General features: G+C 43.8%; 1 long non-coding RNA gene across 1 annotated transcript in view; it reads right to left on the reverse strand.

Annotated features, from left to right (window-relative positions):
* The window catches only part of LOC133387150 (uncharacterized), a 39849-nt gene that overhangs the window by 6148 nt on the left and 9663 nt on the right, over positions 1 to 24038 (reverse strand). The window contains exon 2 of the long non-coding RNA XR_009763390.1: positions 8954 to 9044. This is a non-coding gene — a long non-coding RNA (uncharacterized LOC133387150). The remainder of the gene's footprint in view (positions 1 to 8953; positions 9045 to 24038) is intronic.

Consider the following 24038-nt stretch of genomic DNA (forward strand, 5'->3'; position numbering starts at 1 on the left):
GACTGACCCTTCCTTTCGTCCCAAGGTCGATTCAGTTTTTCATTGCAACCAGGACATTGTGTTGCCTTCCTTTTGCCCGGATCCTACCCATCCTCTTGAAAAGGCTTGGCATTCGTTAGATGTCCGGAGGGCTCTCAAGACCTACCTGTCTAGGACCCAAGAGATTCGACGAACGGAGTCTCTGTTTGTATCCTTTCATCCAAGGTCTATGGGGCATAAAGTATCCAATTCTACCTTATCCCGTTGGTTAAGGGCATGCATTACTTTAGCATATGAGTCCCTGAAGCTGTCAGTTCCAGCTAGTATAACGGCTCATTCTACCAGGTCAGCTGCCACCTCGGCTGCTTTTGCCACTAATGCTCCTGTTGCCGATATTTGTAGGGCTGCAGTCTGGTCTACCCCACACTCGTTTATAAGGCATTATAAAATTGATCGTTATGCCTCTGCTGATGCATCTTTTGGCAGACGAGTGTTGCAACAGGTTCTTAATGAGGATTAACATGTGGGTGGTCCCTCCCTATATGGGTTGCTTTGGTACATCCCACAGTGATGGCCCACCTCCTATGGAAAATGTACCATTGGTCTCACCTGAAAGGTGATTTTCATAGGAGTGGGCCATCACGACCCTCCCAGTTGGAGGATGACTAGAGATTTTATCAATGGGTTACATGTTATTGTTACGCTATTATATTTAAATGTAAGAGTGAAGTCAAGACTTTTAGTTCTGTTATGTTATGTTGTGTAGTTATGTTAGAGTCATGTTGTTATGCATGTGACTATTATGTTATTTTCCTGGCAGGCCTGTTGGCCTTGTTCTTGTATTTTTAGATATCTCTTTTTAGACTCGCTACGAATGAACTGGAGAGTGGGAGGGGCATGACGTCCCTAGTCTTGACTTCAAAAACATTCTTGCCTTCGCACGATAGGTGGAACTACTCCCCACAGTGATGGCCCACTCCTATGAAAATCACCTTTCAGGTGAGACCAATGGTACATTTACATCTTTCTTTCTCTCCAACCAAATCCCATACAGGCACTGAGCTGATTTTCAGTCTTTGGGGAATTAAGTTAATATAGACACCAAGTTTTATTGTGGTATCTTAGTGTGCAAGAGAGACTGCATTACAGCTCATATTGATTGTTTCCTGGTCTCCTTAAAAGTGGGCATGGAGACAAATTCAAAATGTAGAGTTGTCCTGAAAATACACACCGGCTTTAGTTCAAGAGAGAGCCAGTGTGGTGTAGTGGGTAAGGTGTTGGACTAGGACCTGGGAAGCCAGGGTTTGAATCCCCACATAGCCATAAAGCTCACTGGGTGACCTTGGGCCAGTCACTGCCTCTCAGCCTCAGAGGAAGGCAATGGTAAACCCCCTCTGAATACCATGAAAACCCTATTCATAGGGTCGCCATAAGTCGGAATGGATTTGAAGGTAGTCCATTTCCATTTTAATTCAAGAGGAGATCAAACTGTTAAGCCTCAATTTGCTCAAGCCCTCTTTAGGATATGGCAAAAATATATTCAAACTGGAATAAATGAATAAAAGTTGCTGAAGTGTATGTAACTTTCCTTCACAACACCATTTACCATCTGATTATTGTGGATGGAAGGGACATAGTTGTCACTTTCCGCCTCAAAAATAACAGTCTAAATTTGTTTCTGTAGTATATCTGTAGTGAAAATTATGGAGCAGCTTGAAATGGGGCAAAGCCTGAGGCAGAAGTCAGAACTGTGGTTATTCACCTACAGATTCTCATTTAGTCCTATGCACATGCTTAGTTCATTTTCTGCCTCTTGGAAATGGTAGAAGAGTCAAGGGAACAGCCTGAGCTCTGTTTAATGCACAGGAGCTTAACTAATCAGATTATCTAGTGATATGGGTGTAATTAGGCTCTGCTAGCTTGGTGAGGAAGTGTATGTACTTCTATCACATTCTTTTTCTTTAGCTGGTGATCTGGAGCTGTTTTGCAGGAACCATCATCCTTGAAAAAGAATAGTCTCTTGAGTCCTGGCCGGTAGTTAATTTTTAACAGGGGCAAGAACTCTAATTGACCAACATTAGCTCTCTCCATTGACACACCTGCATCAGTCAAGCCATAAGCAAAAGGCTTTTCCAGTGTGAACAGCAACAAAAGCCTGGTAGGGTTTTTTTAAAAAAGATTTTGGTAAATTAATTAATGCCTGCTCAGTTCATTTGAAATAATTTCAAGTGTTTCAGAAGGAAAGAGAATGATGAAAGATGCTTAAGTGCTTTATGGTCTATGCAGAGCAGTGAGGCTGACAATATGTTGACAAAATAAGGGGGAGGATATACATATATACCAGGGCAGTAACCCTCCCCAAAAAAAGCTGTTGCAGAGAGGTCAGCATGATGAGCTATGCTGTTTGTATTCTCTGGTTTGTTGAGACTGATTAACTTGCATGTTTTTGCTGGTAGGCAGATTTTGGAGAAGCTTAAGAGTTGCCTGATCTCTGTACAAGCACCAGCCTAGCTGATGAACGGGGCAGTTGGCAGCAATACTTCAACATAGGTGGAACTTCTTTCACACCTTTCTCTCTCTGTATTGGGGTCACTCATATCTGCTCTTTGCACTCTACACGTGGTCCTTGGGTGACCTGATCAAATCCCATGCTTTCAGTATCTTCTATACACAGGTGACACTTCGTTTGATCTCTGTCTGTCCCTGAACTGCTGTCCTCATCCAGTCCTACATCTCCAAGTTCACCTCTGGTGTCTGTTTAGATGCTTTGTCGTCATCTCAAATTCAGTCTGACCATTACCAAGCTTCTTGTCTTTCTTTCCAAGCCCTCTGTTCTTCATACGTTTTGAACAAGAACATAAGCTTGGCATATATTACTCCTCTCCTTTGTTTGCGATATCCAGTCTGTTGCCAAGTACTGCAATCTCCTCCTTTACAATATTTCAAAAAATACAACACTTCCTTTCTGTCACTTCAGCAAAAACTCTGGTCTGTGACCTAGACTGCGGCAATCTTCCTCTCTGGATTTCTGTTGTTTCACCTTTGATTCCAGAATTCTATCCAGCATTCTACAGCCAAAATCATTCACCTTTCATAATATGGTGGTTCTCTTAAATCCCTACACTGGTTTCCTTTCAGCTCCTGGATCCAGCACAACTTGTCTTCAAAGCCCATCCTCAGGACCTTGCCCCCTTCTCTCTCTGCTCTTATATCCTAATACATCCCTGTCCATGATTTTTGCTTCTTCACTTTTCAGTGGAGGGTCTCCTGTTCCCGCAAGACTTCCTTGCTGACCTGTATGTTTGGAACTGCCTCCAGAACACCTGTGTGATGCTGCCTCACTTACTTCACATACAGCATGGTGCCAACAAATGTTGTTGGACTATAACTCCCATCAGCCCCAGCCAGCATGGCCAATAGTCAGGGATGATGGAAGCTGTAGTCCAACATCTGGAGAATGCTGTGTTGGCTATCCTGACCTACTTTAATTCAGCCTGTGTAAGATCTAGGCCTGAGCATTTGTAAATGAAGCAATGGCATATTACTCTTCTGTTTACCCCTGTCTCCACTTTCATCCCCTTCCTCCGCTTTCCCTGTATTCAGTTTTAGACTGTAAGCTCCTTGAGGCAGTTTTATACAGTTCTATCATGTCATTTCTTACTCTCCTTTTTTCTAAGCTAAAAAGCCCCCAATGCTGCAACCTTTCCTCAAAGAGTTGCTCCATCCCCCAATCATTTTAATTGACCTTTTCTGAACTTTTTCCAGCTCTACAATATCTTTTCTGAGGTGAGGCAACCAGAACTGTACAGAGTATTCCAAATATGGCCACACGATAGATTTATATAATGGCATTATGATATTAGCAGTTTTATTTTGAATACCTTTCCTAATGATCCCTAGCATGGAATTTTCCTTTTTCACAGTTGCTGCTGCTGCACACTAGGTCAACATCTTCATTGAGCTATCCACTGTGAACCCAAGGTTTCATTCCTGGTCAGTTACAGCCAGTTCAGACTCCATGAACATATATGTGAAATTAGGGGGGGGGAGTTTGCTCCAATATGCATAACTTTACACTTGAGTTGCTATTTGCAACTGATTCAGTTTGGAGAGGTCCTTTTGGAGCTCTTCATAATCCCTTTTTATTTTAACAACCCTGAACAATTCAGTATCAGCCAACATGACCACCTCACTGCTCACCCTTAAGTCTAGATCATTTATGAACTCTTAAGCACAGGTCCTAATAGCAATCCTGGGGGGATTCCACTTTACATCCCTTAATTGGGAGAACTCTGCTTTCTGTTTCCTAGACAGTTCCTGATGCACAAGAGAACCTCTCATTTTGTTCCATGACTGCTAAGCTTACTCAAGAGTCTTTGGTGAGGTACCTTGTTGAAGTACGCTATGTCTATTGAATCGCCACTATCTCTGTGCTTGTAGACAATCTCAAAGAACTCTAATAGGTTAGTGAGACAGGACGTATCCTTGCAGAAGCCATGCTGGTTCTGCTTCAGCAAGGCTTCTATATGCTTGGTTAGTTTATCTTTAACAACACTTTCGACCAGTTTTCCAGGGAAGTTACAGGCCAACAGTATCTGAAGGGCCACAGATTCCTCATCTGCATCCTAGATTCCTCTGTATGACCAGATGTGTATCTTGTTAAAGCCCAAGATCCTAGCATAATTAACTGAATGGCTATGTTCATCTCAGAACTGGATTTTGGTTTGCTCTACTGATACTGAGCATCTTCTCTTGTGTGGGAGTGAAATGTTCCTACAAGCATAAACTGATTTCATTATGTGAAATCTACCTACATGACTTTGCAAAGATTGTTGCCCACTGATGACACACTTAAGCTGCATATACACCATGCATTTAAAGCACATGGAAAGCACTCCCCAAAGAATCCTAGGAACTGTATTTTACTCCTCACAGAGCTACAATTCCCAGTATCCTTAAACTTTGTCGCCATGATGGATGACCTTTATCGGGAGAAGGATGGGAGAGTGCGACCCTGTTACGCTTACTTAATCTCTCAGAGGCTTTTGATACCATTGTCCATGTTATCCTTCTGGGCCGACTTGGTGAGATGGGTATGTTACATTTCTCTGTAACATCTGAATTGGGAGAGGCTGTGCAAGCCCTGGACCGGTGCCTGGACTTGGTGGTGGGCTGGATGAGGGCCAGTAAACTGAGTCTGAATCCTAGCAAGACAGAAGCCCTGTGGGTTGGTTATTCCCAAGTTCAGATAATTGGTCAGTTGCCTGCTTTGGATGGGGTAATACTCCCTCTGAAAGAGGAGGTCCGTAGTATGGGGGTGCTCCTAGATCCATCCTTGTCGCTAAAGGCCCAGGTGACCTCAGTGGCTAGGAGTCCCTTTTACCAGCTTTGGCTGTTAAGATAGCTGCAGCTGTTTCTGGACTGGGATAGCCTGACCGCTGTTGTCCATGCACTGGTAACCTCCAGGCTGGATTCCTGTAATGCGCTCTATGTGAGGCTGCCCTCGAGGTTGCTCCAGAAGCTGTAGCTGTTGCAAAATGCTGTGGCGAGACTGCTCACTGGGGTTGGGTATCGCCAACATGTCACCCCGTTGCTGAAAGCATTGCACTGGCTGCCCATTTGCTACCGGGCCAACTTCAAGGTTCTAGTTTTGGTGTACAAAGCCCTATACAGCTTGGAACTAGGATACCTGAAAATCATCTCATCCCTTATATACCCAGTCGATCACTGCTTTCTGCAGGTGAGGGCCTCCTGCAGATACCATCTTATCAGGAGATCCTTTCCGCACAACATAGGACATGGACCTTTAGTGTGGCAGCACCTATCCTGTAGAACTCCCTACCCTTAAATATTAGACAGGCACCATCTCTGTTATCTCTTTGGCACCTTTTGAAGACCTTCATCTTTCAACAAGCCTTTTGAGACTTTATCCCAGTCTGCTTCTGTGTTGGAATTGCTTTTTAATATGTTTTAAAAACTTTTTTAAAAAAAACAATGTTTTTTAACCTTTTAAAAAGATTTTTTAAAGCTTTTCTAAAAATGTTTTTAAAGTTGTTTTGTTTTAATTTATTTTAAAATTGGTTTTTATGCACAGTTATAAGATGGGGGATACTTGGCTCAGCAGTACGACATGTGAGAAAGATCTTGGAATTGTCGTTGATCACAAGATGAATGTGAGCCAACAGTGTGATGTGGCTGCAAAAAAGGCAAAAGCTATATTTGGCTGCATTAACAGAAGTCTAGTTTCCAAATCGCATGAAGTACTAGTTCCCCTCTATTCAGAACTGGTTAGGCCTCATCTTGAATACTGCGTCCAGTTCTGGTCTCTGCACTTCAAGAAGGATGCAGACAAACTGGAACGGGTTCAGAGGAGGGTAACAAAGATGATCAGAGGACTGCCAAGTAGCTTCCATTTGTTAGGAAGACTAGCTGATTGTTCTCAATAGCTGTTCCACAATGACTAGGACAGAACCAGACACTCTTCTGGAAGGTTGAGAGTCATTTCTGGCAAAAGGATATCCCTTTCTCCCATCACCCCACTCTGGATTAGGGTTGCCAGGTTCAGGGCCTGAGACTGATCCTGTATCTTTAGCAGAAGAGAAAGTCAGCCAAGTGCAGGTGTTCTTGCAACACTGTAATGGGAAAAACCACCAGGTGAGATTCTCCCTTCCCCCTGCACAATTTTTAAAGATACAGAAGACCTCTTGGAGGCCGGGCCTGGCAAACAAGAGGTCTTCTGTATCTTTAAAAGTTGTGCAGGGGGAAGGGAGAATTCCACCTGGTAGTTTTTCCCATTACAGGGTTGCAAGAACACCTGCACTTTTCTGACTTTCTCTTCTCCTAAAGATACAGGATCAGTCTCAGGCCCTGAACCTGGCAACCCTACTCAGAATGCAGAAGGAGCCAAGTTGTCTCAGTGTAAAAAGAGCAATAGACTGCAGTTTGGAATGAGATTGTGAGAGGCAGAAGCAGAGCTGAGTTTCTTGGGGACTCTGTAAAAAGCTTTTGGGGATGCCAGCTGTCTTCCTAGAGATGTGGTGTGGGAGTAGTGGACCCTGACATCTGTTGGAGTGCTTAAGCTATGTGCCTCCCCCTACTCAGCCTGTATATGTGTAAATCAATGCAACCATTATAAAACATCAGTAAGCCTCCAGTGATCTGCTTCCAAAGGAAACCAAACCTAGGTAAGTGCTAAGCTCCTGGGACTTCTCTCCACTTGCAGAAGCCGGGTGTGAGTGGCATATGAAGATGAAGATACAAACCTAGTGAAACTGCAGTGCAGAGATAATGTCGACAGCTAAGAATAACAAGGGTCAGCAGTTAAAACTAAACATTTTTTAGGGCTGGGTAAAATAATAAGGTCTTTGCCTGTGGTCTGAAAACCATTTAGAGCCAAATGAGCATCCCTGGGGACAGCATTTCATAAATGGAAATCAAAAGTTGTCTCCAGGCACAAGCCGTCTAATCTAAGATGGTGTGGAGTTAAAAGTAGCTCAGGTGGTTCTTTTAACAGGTTAGTTAAAAGGTGAGAAAAGACCTAGTCCCAAATCACTTAGGGCTTTAAAGGAGTGGTGGTGAATCTTTGGGATCTGAATGCCTATCTTCCAAGCCCTGTCTCTAGGTGGTAACTATTGTTCCATTCATCTATTTATGCTTACCATTCCCTTGAGTGTTGAGAAATTCAGGGGGTGCAGCACTTACCTTGATTTGGTTCCCTTTGGAAACAGCTCACTTTTGGCATCTTGTAATATTTGACTTTTTTTACAGATATACAGGGTGAGCCACAGGTGGAGGCAAGCAGCTTAAACACCCTAACAAAGCAAACTCCTCTGCCCCACATCGGCTCTCTAGAGTGGGACCCTTCCATCCATCTCCAGATGAAAGACACTTAAACAGCTCCCAAATGTCAGTCTCTCCATGTGTCTTACTCCCTGACTCAAAAGTACATATTTTTTTTACACAGAGATCTCGATTACATCTTCCTAAGCTGAGAGGAATGCCCCCTACGCCCTTCTGTGATGAATTTTTCTTGTTCTGAATATCCCAAAGTTAATTCTGTTAATTCTCCTTGATCTCTCAGTGGCTTTTGATACCATCGACCATGGTATCCTTCTGGAGAGGCTCGCGGAGTTGGGAGTGGGTGGTACTGCTTGGCAGTGGTTCCGCTCCTACTTGGCGGGTCGTCTCCAGAAGGTAGTGCTTGGGGAACATTGCTCGACACCGTGGGCTCTCCAATGTGGAGTCCCGCAGGGGTCGGTTCTGTCTCCCATGCTTTTCAACATCTACATGAAGCCGTTGGGTGCAGTCATCAGGAGTTTTGGGGTGCGTTGTCATTAGTATGCTGATGACATGCAACTCTACTTCTCCTTTTCATCTTCTTCAGGTGAGGCTGTCAATGTGCTGAACCGTTGCCTGGCTGCGATAATGGACTGGATGAGAGCTAACAAACTGAGGCTCAATCCAGACAAGACTGAGATGCTGTTGGTGCGGGGTTTCTCTGATCAGGTGGTGGATATATACCCTGTCCTGGACGGGGTTACACTCCCCCTAAAGGAACAGGTTCGTAGTCTGGGAGTTCTTTTAGATCCTTCCCTGTCACTGGAGGCTCAAGTAGCCTTGGTGGCACGGAATGCGTTCTACCATCTTCGGTTGGTAGCCCAGCTACGTCCCTATCTGAGCAGGGAGGACCTCACATCAGTTGTACATGCTCTGGTAACCTCGCGATTGGATTACTGCAATGCGCTCTACGTTGGGCTGCCTCTGAAGACAGTCCAGAAGCTACAGCTGGTGCAAAACGCGGCAGCCAGATTGATAACGAGGACCAAACGGTCCGAACACATAACACCCGTTCTGGCTCGTCTGCACTGGCTTCCAATTTGCTTCCGGGCCAGATTCAAAGTGCTGGTTTTGGCCTATAAAGCCTTATACGGCGCGGGACCACAATACCTGTTGGAACGCCTCTCCCAATACGAACCTGCCTGGACACTGTGTTCTTCATCGAAGGCCCTCCTCCGAGCTCCGAGAACAGAAACTTAACGTGAGTGAAATAAATGACTCTGTAAAACCTGTGTGAATAAAGAAATAAAGAAACAAGAACTGAATTGGAAAATGTAAATAGAAACTGTAAGAAAACAAACCATGTACTGATATGTATTGTAATGAAAAGTTAATATTGTAGCAATGTAATAATGAACAATGAAGTTTTGTAATCTGTGAGTCTCAGGTGGGGGCTGTTGGTCAGTGAAGCAGGCTGTGAGACTCACAGACAGGGTTTTTAGCAAAGAGAGTGAAACCTGAAGCAGAAGGGTTAAGCTGTGAGAACAGAGCGCCAGGTTTGCCAAGGTCATCAGCTGGCTGGGAAGCCTGATAAGGTGGGATGCTTGGAAAAACTCAGTGTGGGGGGAAAAGCTGTCTGTGAAGAGAACTGTGTCTAATGTCTTTGCCTAGTAAAGACTCTTACAAGAAACTTGCCTGGCCTGGCTTATTCCTGTTCTATGCGACTCTTGGATTCCATCCTTGTATGATCTATACACGCACACGCCAACAGTAACAAGAACCAGGGCCTTCTCAGTGGTGGCCCCCGAATTGTGGAACAGTCTCCCCGATGAGGTGCGCTTGGCGCCGACATTGTTATCCTTTCGGCGCCAAGTTAAAACCTTCCTCTTTTCCAAGGCTTTTAATTTAATTTAATTTAGTTTTAAAACCTGCTGTAATTGTTTTTAGATTTTTTATCTTTTGTATTTTTCGTTGTATGTTATTGGATTTTATTGTATATACCTGTTTGCTTTCTTGTGCACCGCCCAGAGAGCTATGCTAGTTGGGCGGTATAGAAATTTAATAAATAAATAAATAAATAAAGTGTTCCTTTTATCTCAAAGGAATTTCCTAACAATGTGCTCCGGTTGAGGGACATTACTTGATCTTCCAGGTGATTAATATTCCTTTTATCTAGTCCATATCTCTGGCCAGGTATTGCCTTAAGGCAAACCCACAGTGATATTTCTGTTCACAGAAATGTGATAGCAAAAACTCATAACAATTTTGCCAGGCTTATGGTGCTACAGGTAAGGCTTGACAGCGACAATATTTCTCAGCCTATACCTCCATTGCAGCCCCTTACCAATCATCCTGTGCCTGCTCTGAGGTTATGAAAGTGACTGTTTTTCAGGAGCATGGTCTGAACCCACACGACACAGTTCTACTTGCAGAAGATAGGTAGCTCTGGCCCTTTAAGTTCCCTGGGCAGGAGATTGCCCAAGAACCTTTGGTGGTATTCAGGGTAGCGCTAAGACACATGTTCCATCAGCACAAGGATTTCTACTTGTGCAATGGAACATTCTGCCCCTCTCCTCCCCCTGCCCTCAACCCAAATCTGTTCTGAGAGTTCCCCCCAACCCTCCAGGCTGATTTGGGAACAGTGCGGCAGGTTTATTATGATTGTGTTTTTATTGCCAGCCCATTCCAAGCGAGATCTCTGCATTTTTCCCACCAATAAGGCCCCTTTAACTCATCTGGAAATTTTACCAGTCCTAGACAGGGGTGCATTCCCTCTGAATGGACAGGTATATCATCTAGGGAATCTCCTTCATCCATGTCTGTCACTGGAGGGTTCAAGTGGCCTTTGTAGCAAAGTCTGCCTATTTACCAGTTGTGACCATTCCTGGAGAGGAGTAGCCTAGCAACTGTGATCCATACCTTAGTAACCTCCAGATGGGATTGCTGTAACACACTGTAACACACTTTATGTGGAGCTGCCCTTATTACTGGTTAGGAAGCTACAACTATTGGAGATGGTGGTGGCCTGGCTACTTATTGGGGCTTCCTACAGCACACATTACCCCTGTACTGAAGGACCTGCACTGGCTGCCAGTTTGCTTCTGAGCTAGCTTTAAGGTACTACACTTGATTTATAAGGCCCTAAAAAGCTTGGAACCAAGCTGTCTGGAGGCATTCAAGAGGCAGCTGGACAGGCGCCTGTCAGGTATGCTTTAATTTGGATTCCTGCATTGAGCAGCGGGTTGGACTCAATGGTCTTATAGACCCCTTCCAACGCTATGGTTCTATGAATCTGAAAGTGTGCCTTCTCCTGTACGGATCATTAAGGTCATGCTGATCTTCCAGGGAGGCTGTGCTGACTATCCCAGTATAGACAGTACTGAGATAGATGGACTAGTAGTCTGACTCAATACAAGGTAGCTTTCTATGTTCCTATGCAAAGCTTAAAATCTGGTTTACATATTATATTTTTAATTGCTATTATCCAGTACAAATAGCAAGTACAATGAAAGACTAATCATAATCATCAAAACCATAATCATAATCTTGCAGAAATATTTTTTTATTGCACAGGAGGGGAATCATTAACAGGTCTTGGGTCTAGGAATGATGGAGGAGTTACTGTCTCTTTGGATGGCCTCAACCATGGTGAGTGGTAGCCAGTGGGAATGGGGCTCTCTGGAATGGGGGGAACTGGAAAGGGCCATAGCTCAGTGGTAGAGCATCTGCTTTGGATATAGAAGGTCCCAGATTCCATCCCGGGCACCTCCAGGCACAGCTATGAGAATCTCCCTGCCTGAAATTCTGGAGACCTGCTGCCAGTCAGGATACATTAGCCTGAGCTAGATGGACCAATGATCTTGACTCGGTCCAAGGCCGCTTCCTACACTCCTATGGATCTATGCAAATTAGACTGGGGTTCTTGGTTGCTAGAAATGTCAGTAATGGGCAGTTGGTAGCAGGGAGGGATGCCGTTGGAGCCAGTCAGTCATGATGGAAGGAACTGCAAAATGCTACTTCCCTTTATACTGATCAGTTGTTCATCATTAATTCAGAACTTGAATTCCTGCAGAGGTGTGCTGGAACTTCCATACTCACCCATGTTTTATTTCTGTTTACCTGGAAACAGATTATGTAACACTCCCTTCTGAACAATAGGACTGTATTCTGTCACTATGGAATTACTTGGCTGCTGCAAACACATTAACAAAAAAGGTGTGACAGTCTCGCTGGCATATGACAAACAAAAGAACACCTCCCAAGAGAGGATGAGTGTTCAGGGTAGGCTTCAGTCACTCTGTTCTGTTCCTAGGTTTCATTTATCTGGGCACACTTCCGTCTGCCCCAGACTTTGTCCATTTTGGAAAAATGGAGAGTTGATTGGTGTCCAGTGAGAAACAAGAGGGAAGAACTTGCATTTTCAGGAGAACCCTGAGGTTAATGGAAGTACAATTTTTTAAAAAAAATCCAAAAAGGGGTCAACAACTCCCCCCACAAAAAAAAGCCAACGAAGATTCAGCATGCTCAGTAGCCATGGACTGTTAAGTGTCAGTTCAGAAAAGTGGGGAGCTTGCTTCAATCCCTTACAGCTTCTACTATCTTCCTATTATAGTATATTGAAGAGGACATTGCTGCTGGCACTCTGAACAGGAACACTCATGGTAGGGAGAATGATACTTGTTTAACAAGAGAAAGCAGGGCCTTTTTATTGTTAATCCCACCCTTCTTGTTCGTCTCACAAATGGAAAGTACTGTCTGGCTGTGCATTTAGGATGCATATCTAAATTCACTAATAGGCAAAAAACCTTGCAGTTTAAGAATGTACCTATAACCCACAGATATTTCTATCAAACTTTAAAAAGCAGGGAAATTGGGCAGCTATAGAGAATGCACCAGGGGAGCAGGAGACCTGAACTCCTCTCTGAGATATTGTACTGCCCTACAAATTTGTCAAAATGCAAACACCATTTGGGTTGGTCTTTCACAGTCCAATCCACTTGCTGTGTAGCTTGGAAGAATTTGATAACATGTGCCTCTGACCATATGGTCAGTGGTGGCAATACCTGCCGTCTCCAAAGATTGAGAATTATATTTTTGTATGTTTGTTGGTGTTCTTACTTTGCTTCTTTCCTGTGTTACTAATGTTTCTACGGAGAATCTAAACTAGAAAATTTATTTCCCTCATTATTCATCCTAGAAATCTGTGTCAAATTTATTTTTATTAATTTCAACGCCTTTTTATTGGTCAATGTCATATCATGGTGAAGACAGCCTTTTGTATTTCAAATTGTTGGTTATGTTCTATTTCTGTTTTGAGTGCATTAACAGTTGAATCTGAAACTGCAGTTTGATGTAAAATCAGACTGATTACAATATGTTGCTCCTTCAGCAATGACTCTAGCTGTTGGAAAAAAGAGGATGCATGTTTTCAGCCTGCTATGTTTAAACCACTTTATTTAAGGCCAGGTGGGCACGGTCAAAAACATAGAGCACACCTAGAATTTTGCTAGAATATATTTCACCTCTCACTGTTTTATCTTGTGCAAATTGAGACACTCCTGAGGTCCACTGGAGACTATTCTGCAGAAGTCAGTGCCATTATTCCACAATTATGTTTGGAGTTTTTTTAGTGTAAATTTTGCAAGGTGTTGCTGTACTTCACATATTCACAGAAATAGAAACAAAAGAAAATGATTACCTATAGGAAACTTCACTAAAATTGCACAGGTAAGCAGATATATTTAAAGTGACCATCTGAACTATATCAACTGTCTTAATAATGTTGCTTCCTTCCTGCTAAAACAAGATCAGCACAGCACATGTCTTCTTTCTATTATTTGGGCTGAGTGCTGGTGTTGCCACTACTCACCATATGCTCAGAGGCACATTACCAAATTCTTCCAAGCTACACAGCAAGTGAATTGGACTGTGAAAGACCAACCCAAATTGTGTTTGCATTTTGACAAATTTGTAGGGCAGTACAATATCTCAGAGAGGAGGTCAGGACTCCTGCTCCCCTGGTGCATTCACTATAGCTGCCCAATTTCCCTGCTTTTTAAAGTTTGATAGAAATATCTGTGGGCTATAGGTACATTTTTGCCTGTTAATGAATTTCCCTGCTTTTTAATCCGGGAGGTAAGAAATGGGATCCTGTGCAAGCCTGCTGAGAATGGATTGATCATTTGCATGCGTATTGAGTTCAGTGGGATTTACTCCCCTGCAATCATGCTTAGGATAGGTGAAACTGACCACAGGGGATGGGGAGGGCAGGAGGAGGAAGAGGAGAAGGGAGGGGCAGGAAAGGCAGAGGGGAGGACTGGGATGGGAGCAGGCAGGAGGGGGAGGGGAGGAGAAGGACAGGTTTGATCATTTGCATATTTATTGAGTTCAATGCGATTTACTCCCATGCAATCATGCTTAGGATAGGTAAAACTGACCAGGGGGAGGGAGGGCTGGAGTAGGCAGGGGAGGAGGAAGAAGGAAGAGGGGGGAGGAGGAAGAGAGAGGAGAGGGGAAGGAGGGGGAAAGCAGGTCTGATCATTGATGATGCTGCTTTAAATGTACAATGCAGATGAAGACTCACTGCAGAGCATAAGCAGTTTTTGTAAACATTGGTCGGTTGGAGGACTGCATTGCAAAATTCAGGGGGAAGAACAAAATGAGCTTGTATGTCTGCAATTGGATAAGACAGAAACAGATTACAAAGATCGAATGGGTGTTACTGAACTCACCTTTGCCCTACGGAACAATCTCTTTCCCTTCATCATTTTTTCCTTAGCAGATGGAGGATGATTTAGAACCCTTTTCCAGCAGATAAAGGTGCCGCTGAGATCTCTCTTACTGTCTTTATTTCCTTCACACATGCAAACATTCTCATCTTATTGTTTACCCTTGTAGGAGATGTGCAGGTAACACTAACTTTCCCTACACACCCTCATCAAGAATGAAAACAGGAATTGGGTGTCAGCCTGACCCACAAATCTGCAGGCATTGGAAGGAGGGGCCACCAAAAGTATGCAATAGCTCATCACCTCAGACATTTGGAAAGCTTAATTTAGTGACACAGAAACTGAGAGAGATAAAAGTCAAGAGATCAAAGAAAGAATGGTTTGAATGTTTTTTTTTTTTAAATGGAGGGAGCTCTCTACTAGCAAGAAGCATATTCACTATATGAAGCCACAATCTTAATAATTGTTTTTATCATGTATTTTAAACAGTATCTTATTATTGTTATATTTTGATGTTGCTTGGTTGTTGTTGTTTGTTGTTTTGACTTTTGATCCTGTTATATTTACTGTATTTATATATTTTGCTTGTTTTATCTTTTATGTACACCGCCCAGAGAGCCTTTTTGGCTTAGGGCGGTATATAAATTAAAATAAATAAATAAATAAATAAATAAAAATTTGCATGCTTATTGAGTTCAATGGGATTTATTTCTGTGCAATCACATTTGAAAATGGAAATGGATTGCCTTCAAGTTGACCGAACTTATGGCAACCCTTTGAATAGGGTTTTCATGGTAAATTGTATTCAGAGGTGGTTTTACCATTCCCTTCATCTGAGGCTGAGAGGCAGTGACTGGCCCAAGGTCACCCAGTGAGCTTCATGGCTGTGTGGGGATTCGAACCCTGGTCTCCCAGGTCCTAGTCCAACAGTGACCTGGGGGCGGGGAGGGGAGGAGATTGGGTGGGCACTGGGCAGAGGGGAAAACCCTTTCCTTTCCAAAAGGAAAACATTGTGAACAGTATCATTGCTTTTCAGCGTTTCCCTCACCTTTTTATTCTACAGCAGGCATATGTAGCCTCCCACCCAAATTTAAACCAAAGTTGTCCCAGAACACATCCACACCAGGCCTTTATTTCACTTTGGACAATCATGGCTTCTCTGAAAGAATCCTGGGAAGTGTAGTTAGTGAAGGGTGCTGAAAGTTGCTAGGAGATGCCCTGTTCCCCTCACAGACCTTCAATCAGAGTGGCTGACTGTTAAACCACTCTGGCCGCTGGAGCTCTCTCAGTGGAACAGGAGTCTCCTCTCAGCACCCTTCACAAACTACACTTCCCAGGATGCTCTGAGGGAAGCCATGACTGCCTCACGTGAAATCAAAGTCTGGTGTGGGTGTGGCCCCTTGATTAGCCAAGCCCAGCAGCTGTGAGGCTTTTAGAACACTGACAGTTGGTTCTTACTGAGCATGCCCGCCCTTATCACTGGCTTCCAGCCAAAATTTCTTAAATTAATTAAAAATCAGCCAGGCATTTTTTTCAACTTTTAAACTGCAGTAGATGAAGGTCAGAGTATGGGGCAAGGTCAGTATTAGGATTACAGGTACTCTGTGCACATGGCTGATTTTTAATGAATTTCAACAGATTATGAGAACTCTGACAGAAAAAAGTCCAAAAGGGCTCTGGGTTTTCTTTCTCTCTTTTTAGACTTTGAACTCTCTGTTCTCTCTGACTGTTTTGTGTATCACCATGAAAATTGAGAGTGTTGTTGAACAAGCGTTTCTGAGTTCAGGACTATAAGTTTTGTAAGATTTTGTTTTGAAATGAGCTTATGGGAAGCATCAGAATGGCATGGGGGTATTTTCAATTTAACATTGCGGAATGTGAAAAATTCACGCTGGCTATAGTATACAGCCACTCTTGTGGCTGTATAATTAGCTGATTTACAACTAATTTAACAGTCATTCCATTTCCATGGGAACTGTAGATTAGACCGTGGCCAGATGTCCTCCCTCAGTGGGGCTTTAAAGAAATGCATGGGAAAGCCACTGATTCCCTCTCAACCAACAGAACCTTTTGAAATCTTCTGGCCAAGCCCAAGTGTTTCTGTTATTTCCACATCACTGGGATGTTAGAACTTCAAGCAAAAACTTCTGAGCTGAGTAAGAATAGGTGTTTTATAGTTCAGACATTTTTCCTTTACTTACACCTTCCTTAAATCAATAAAAGTTTCCTTAAGTTCCCTCTTTCCCTCTATGATTGTTACACCTTCCTACTCAGCATGGCTTGTGCATGATAACAGCAACAATGAACTCAAAATAACCACCCTGAGCCCAGAGGGAATCTTGGGAGTGTACTGGAAAATATGTCAGTTCTGTCAGTTTCTCATTGTGCCAGTCATAAGTTCAGTTCTCCACATTGCCACATCAATTTGTGTTTTTAAAAAAGTCCTCCTGTGAAAGTTCATCAGCATTTTGGTGCAGATTTCTCCTAATATACACAGGTTTCTATGCAATATTGCCTAATAGACACATTTCTGCAAATCAGTTTTTCCAAATGTTCATTAATATACGCATTTCTATGGACACTTTACCCCAGTATAACCATTTTGTGGCACATTACTTGATTGGAGAACTGCATTGCAAAATTCAGAGAACTCTCATATTGTTTTAGATTTGGGGCTTTATATTTTAAACAGACCAAGGAATTTCAGAAGAATATCACCCTGTGCTTTATAGATTACAGCAAAGCCTCTGATTGTGTAGATCATGAAGAACTATGGAATGCTTTAAAAGAAATGGGGGTGCCACAGCATCTGATTGTCCTGATGTACAACCTGTACTCTGGACAAGAGGCTACTTACTGTAAGGACAGAATAAGAGAAACTGATTGGTTCCCTATTGGAAAGGGTGTAAGACAGGTGTATTTTATCACCCTATTTGTTTAATCTATATGCAGAACATATCATACAGAAAGCAAGACTAGACCAAGATGAAGGTGTGAAAACTGGAGGGAGAAATATCAATATCAGTAATTTAAGGTATGCAGACGATGCCATACTACTAGCAGAAACCAGTAATGATTTGAAACGAATGCTGATGAAAGTTAAAGAGGAAAGCACGAAAGCAGGACTACAGCTCAACGTCAAAAAAACTAATGATAACAGAAGATTTATGTAACTTTACAGCTGACAATGAGGACATTGAACTTGTCGAGGATTATTAATACCTTGGCACAGTCATTAACCAAAATGGAGACAATAGTCAAGAAATCAGAAGAAGGCTAGGACTGGGGAGGGCAGCAATGAGAGAACTAGAAAAGATCCTCAGATGAAAAAATGTATCACTGAACACTAAAGTCAGGATCATCCAGACCATGGTATTCCCGATCTCTATCTATGGATGTGAAAGTTGGACAGTGAAAAAAGCAGACGAGAAAAATCATTTGAAATGTGGTGTTGAAGGAGAGCTTTGCAGATACCACAGACTGCGAAAAAGACAAATAATTGGGTGTTAGAACAAATTAAACCAGAACTACCATTAGAAGCTAAAATGATGAAACTGCGGTTATCATACTTTGGACACATCATGAGAAGACCTGATTCACTAGAAAATACAATAATGCTGGGAAAAACAGAAGGGAGGAGAAAAAGAGGAAGGCCAATCAAGAGATGGATTGATTCCATAAAGGAAGCCACAGACCTGAACTTACAAGATCTGAACAGGGTGGTTCATGACAGATGCTATTGGAAGTTGCTGATTCATAGGGTCATCATAAGTTGAAGTTGACTTGAAGGCACATAGAACAACAATTTTGCCCTGTAGGCAGGGCCGGTGCCAGAGGGCGGCCAGGTTGGGTCCTGGCCAAGGGCCCCTACAGCCCAGAGGGGGCCCTGAAGAGCCCATCCTTAGGGTGGGAGGGTGGCACTCCTGTTTCATGATCTGCGGCAGCATTGGGTCCTACAACCTGACCTTGCTGTGGATTGTGAAGAGGGAGCTCCCAGGCACCCCTGCAGTACAGACATCACAGGTTTCAATAAGACTGCATGCATGCCCCATCTACGTCTCTTGTCAGTGTGAATGCCATGTGTGCTGTGCATACCATCACCCAAGATGGCGGAGGGGGGGGCTTCCCCATCTTGGTTGATGGCAGGCATGAGGTCTACGTGTGCATGTCATTTGCATGACAAAAGAGGTAAGTGGGGCACATGGGCAGGCTTATTAGCCCCATGCCACCTGTATGGGGGGTATTGGGCTATGGCGCTGCAACCCCAGGGCAGGCTGGTGCCCAAGGGCACAAGTCATGCCTGGTGCCAGCCCTGCCTGTAGGTGAGAAATCTGAACAGTACCTCTTCAGAAGATCTCAATAAAAATTGGAATTTATATTTAGTATCCTTTTATCCCATCTTTCTTCCACAATGCTTAGGACAGTTTATATTGTTGTTTTCTCCACTTCCCACTGTTTTATCCTCCTCCCTGTGAGGTAGGTTAGCTTGAGAAAGAGTGACTATCCCAAGGTCACTAACTGAGGTTCAAGACTTAGCAGGAGTCAGAATCTAGTCCTCTCCCCTAGCCCATATACCACATGGCTATTGTATGGTTGCAAGAGCCACAGAAATGATGAAATGTGGGGATTTTTGAGACCAGAATGACAAGATTCAAAAGAAAAGAGCTCCTATCCCATTTAATAGATGCATAGAAGAGGTACTTTTGGAAGCTTTCTATTTTATTTCTTCCATTTTTTGATGATGTAAGTCAAGGTAACGTAAGTGACTTGGGCCTCATCTGCAATATCATACCACTTTAAGTCATGGCGTCCCCCAAACAATCCTGGGAACTGTTATTTTTTGTTTATTGCTGAGAGTTGTTAGGAGGCCCCTATTCCCCTCACAGAGCTTCAATTCTCAGAGTGGTTTAACAGTTAATACCTCTTCCAGAGAACTCTGAGAATTGTAGTTCTGCGATGGGAATAGGGATCTCCTAATCAGGGCTTTTTTGTGTGTGATAGTACTCATTGGTACAGAGTACCAGAATCTTTTTTTTTTGGCTGCCCATGGCAACCGTTGGGTGCAGGCACCAACAGCACTTTTATCAAGGTACAGGTAACTGGCACTTCATTCCCCCCCCAAAAAAAACACTGCTCCTAATAACCTTCAGAACTACATGTTCCAGGATGCTTTGGGGGAAGCCATGACTGTTTAAAGTGGTATAATAGTACTTTAAATGTATAGTGCAGATGGGGCCTGTGATTCAATGTAGAAAGTCCACAACAGAAAATATCATGCTGCAATCAAATGCAAAGTCACAGGATGTTTCTGAGTCACCAGTTCTCATTCTGCCAATCACAAGTTCTGGAAAGCATTCCAGGGAGAAGCTGTAGTATATTCTTGCAAATGTGATAACCCACCTTTTCCTTCCTGAAAAAATAGTGTCTTTCTACTGGGGTTTTCCATCAGTATATGATTTCTTCCCTTCCTCTCCCATTTGTAAAGGTCTTCAGAGGACAATTGGGTTATAGAGGCGCTCCATCCTGGCTGGCTTGCAAGAAGCTACAAACACATGTCATGTGGTGGGTTTGTGAGAAAGTAAAAAAATTGTTGGTTGAGGTACAAAAAGAAAAGGGTAAGATCACTGAACACACGGTACCGCTAACGCCAGAACTAGTGCTGTTGAATTTATTCATAAATAAAAACACTGGGTTGTAAAGTAAAAAATTAATTAGTTTTATGCTAATATCTGCACGTCGGATTATAGCCAGATGTTGGAAAGATTTGATGGGGGGATCAATAGATAGATAGTACAGAAAAATATGGGAGATAGCACTGCTGGAAAAGGTAACACAAACTGAAGATGAGTAAAGGATTAAAAAAGAAAGACACATTCACAAAATGTTGGCAATCATTCTGTTCACATCACGGGCTGATAGTTGAACAGTACCTACCCCCTTTATGAGACTGCGAAGATCATGATTACTTTTATATTATGTGACGAGTGAGAATGGTAATGAATGATGGAGTGCAAAATACAAGGTTAGAGGTAAACAGGTATTTGGAGCAGTGGATGGGGTGGGGACAGATGTTATGTATAAGGTGTATAAAAATAACATTTAAAAAAAAACAAAAAACCACGACCAGCGTTTCTTTTTGAAGGATTTGAGATGGATTTGCAGTTTGCACTGACCTTTCCTAATTTCAAAGGAGTTTTATCACAGTGATCTTAACAGTATTTGATGTGTTTTCTTTTCATTCTTGCTAATGGAGTACATACAAACTTGTGAGTCAGATTCATAACAAAGAAACAAACAGCATTATACAGTATCTGAAATTCTGATTCAAAATAGAGATCACATTCTTTCTTAACATACATACCCCACTTAACGTCACTTCACTTAACGTCGCCTCGCTATAACATACATGCTCCATACGCCACCATACCCTGCTTAAAGTATGCGTGCTTCGCAATTACGGACACTTAATGGCATGATGCTGCTGCCATCTAGTGGCGATTGCAGTGCAGTACAAGCATAGATAATTGCTTCACTTTAAGTACATTTTCACTTTATATACACGCTCCGGTCCCATTGCGTATGTTAAAGCGGGGTATGCCTGTAATGTTCCCTTAATTTCAGATCATGTATCCATTTTGATAACACTAAAATATCCTAAGTCTTTCATAATTACCACTTGTTCACTGGCATCTTTGGCTTAGATGGAGCCAGAATGGGGAACCTCAGGCCTAGGGGTGTTGCCCCTGCTTTGCACTCTTCTTGAGTGATTTTGCCTGGCTAGAATGTGTCTTTGAACTCCAATAATACCTCTTGCTTGCCTGGATAGAGCATAGAGAACAGTGTGCAGGTGTAGATAGAAACTTGCTTACTGTACAAAGGCAACATTTACATTCATTGCCCTGCCCACTTTTGCCTCTGGCCCTGCCCAGCGTGGCATGTGGCTCTCAGAAGGTTGCCCAGAAGAAAATGTGGCTCTCAGTCTGAAAAGGTTGCCTGGCCAGCCCTGAAATAAAGGCTCCTTCCAAACAGTGGACTATCATAGAATCATGGAATAGTAGAGTTGGAAGGGGCTTATAAAGCTGTCGAGTCCAACTCTCTGCTCAATGCAGGAATCCATCTTAAAGCATACCCGACAGGTGGCTGTCCAGCTGCCTCTTGAAGTTCTTCAGTGATGGAGAGCCCATCTCCCTCCTAGATAATTGGCTCCATCGTCATCAGGGCCGGTTCTAAATAGCGGCCAGGTGGGGCACTGGCCCGATGGCCCCTGGACTTACAGGGCCCCCCTGTCATGGCCCCTTCAGAGGACTCGGGGACTTCAGAGGCAGAGTTGGCAGACCCAGGAGAAGGAAGTAGTGGAACCCCTGAGGACACAACTCTGGCTCTTCCCCAGTTGGAGAATGTCCAGGACCTGGCTGAAGCCCCTCAATCAGATTCTGGGCATGAACAGGAGGCTCTCCTCCCCTCATGCAGAAAGGAGACGCCAGTGAGTAGCACAGCAACAAAGGAAGAGGTCTGGTCGTTTAAGAACAAGCAGCTCTGAGCAGCTGGGAGACTAATCACAGGCACCTGGCTTAGGGAGTCTGTTATAAAAGGCAGTTCATGGCTGCAGCAGACTGCTGACTACAACGTCGGTTGTGACCCCTTGTGTGTAACACCATTGCTAGTCTCTAGACCTTCAGACTGGACCCCTGGCTTTCTGAACTCTGCTTCCCTACCTGGACAACACTCTTGGACACTGCTACTGGTTAGTTTGTCAAGCCTTTCTTCTGCCAGCCGGCCTCTGTTATCTGCCTGGCCTTGACTGATTTATTGTCTAGCTAACTGCCGGCTGCTTCGTTACTGCCCAGCCCTGAAGCTGACAGCCCCTCAGCTGCCCCTCAGCTCCCCTTCTGCAATCTGCATCCCCCACACACCCCACTTACCTGTCTGCTGTCCTTTACCATTGCCCTTAACGAAGATGGCGGCCATGGTTTCCCTAAGATACTGAAGCCCCTGCTTCCATCTTAGTTGATGGCAGAGATGCATGTGCATAGCACGCATGTGTGCCATCAAGAAAGACGGCGGCAGAGGCGGTATCCCCTTAGGGAAACCACAGCCACCATCTTCGTTAAGGGTAATGGTAAAAGACAGCAGACAGGTAGGTGGGGGGGCATGCATGCATGTGCGAGCGCACGCACACACACACATGCCGGGGCCCAGGGCAAGCTGATGTCCAAGGGCCCCGGCATTCCTGGAGCCGGCCCTGATTGTTGTATTGCTCTAACTCCTCTGACAGCCTTTCAAACAGATGACCCAAACTTAACTATAATGTGGTATGCTGTAATAGGGAATGATAACATACAGGACCTTAGCAGTTGTATAATTACAGTAAAGCTAGAGGACAGAAGCCAACGCAGAGCTGTTTCGTTCTTGCCTGCAGGGCTCAGTTCTGTCCCCCATGCTTTTTAATATCTATATGAAGCCGCTGGGTGAGGTCATCAGGAGTTATGGAGTGCGTTTCCAGCAATATGCTGATGATACGCAGCTCTATTTCTCCTTTTCATCTTCTTCAGGTGAGGCTGTTGCTGTACTGAACCGCTGCCTGGCCGCAATAATGGACTGGATGAGAGCAAACAAACTGAAGCTCAATCCTGACAAGACTGAGATGCTGTTAGTTGGGGGGCCCTCTGCTCAGATGGTTGATGTCAGACCTGTCCTAGATGGGGTTACACTCCCCCTAAAGGAACAGGTCCGTAGTTTGGGGATCTTATTAGATCCGCTTCTGTCACTTGAGGCCCAGGTAGCCTCGGTGGCACGAAATGCGTTCTACCAGCTTCGGCTGGTAGCCCAACTATGACCCTATCTGGACAGGGAGAACCTAGCCTCAGTTATTCACGCTCTGGTAACCTCTAGATTGGATTACTGTAATGCTCTCTACGTAGGGTTACCTTTGAAAATGATTCGGAAACTTCAGCTAGTGCAGAATGCTGCGGCCAGAGTTCTTACTGGGACGAAGAAATTCGACCACATAACACCTATTCTGGCCCAACTGCACTGGCTTCCAATATGTTTCCGGGCCAGATTCAAAGTGTTGGTCCTTACCTATAAAGCCCTTAACGACACTGGACCGCAATATCTGATGGAACGCCTCTCCCGCTATGTTCCTACCCGTTCACTCCGCTTGATGTCTAAGGCCCTTCTCCGGGTCCCAACCCATACAGAGGCCCGGAGAACAGTAACAAGATCTAGGGCCTTTTCGGTGGTGGCCCCCGAATTATGGAATGCCCTCCCAGATGAGATACGCCTGGCGCCTTCTCTGTCATCTTTTCGGCGCCAGGTAAAAACCCACCTCTTCACCCAGGCATTTTAAAGTATTTAAGCTTTTAATCTTATTTTTTTTAGTTTTCTTTCACTTTGTTTATATAATGTTTATATTGTCTGCGCAATACACACTTGCTGTATTTTAAATATTGTGGTTTTATCATGTTGTACACCGCCCTGGGAGCTGCTAGCTATAGGGCGGTTTAGAAATGCAACTAAATAAAAATAAATTTTCTGTGCACTTGTGAGCAGCTT

This window comes from Rhineura floridana, chromosome 6 (assembly GCF_030035675.1).
Source record: "Rhineura floridana isolate rRhiFlo1 chromosome 6, rRhiFlo1.hap2, whole genome shotgun sequence".
NCBI classification, from domain to species: Eukaryota; Metazoa; Chordata; class Lepidosauria; order Squamata; family Rhineuridae; genus Rhineura; species Rhineura floridana.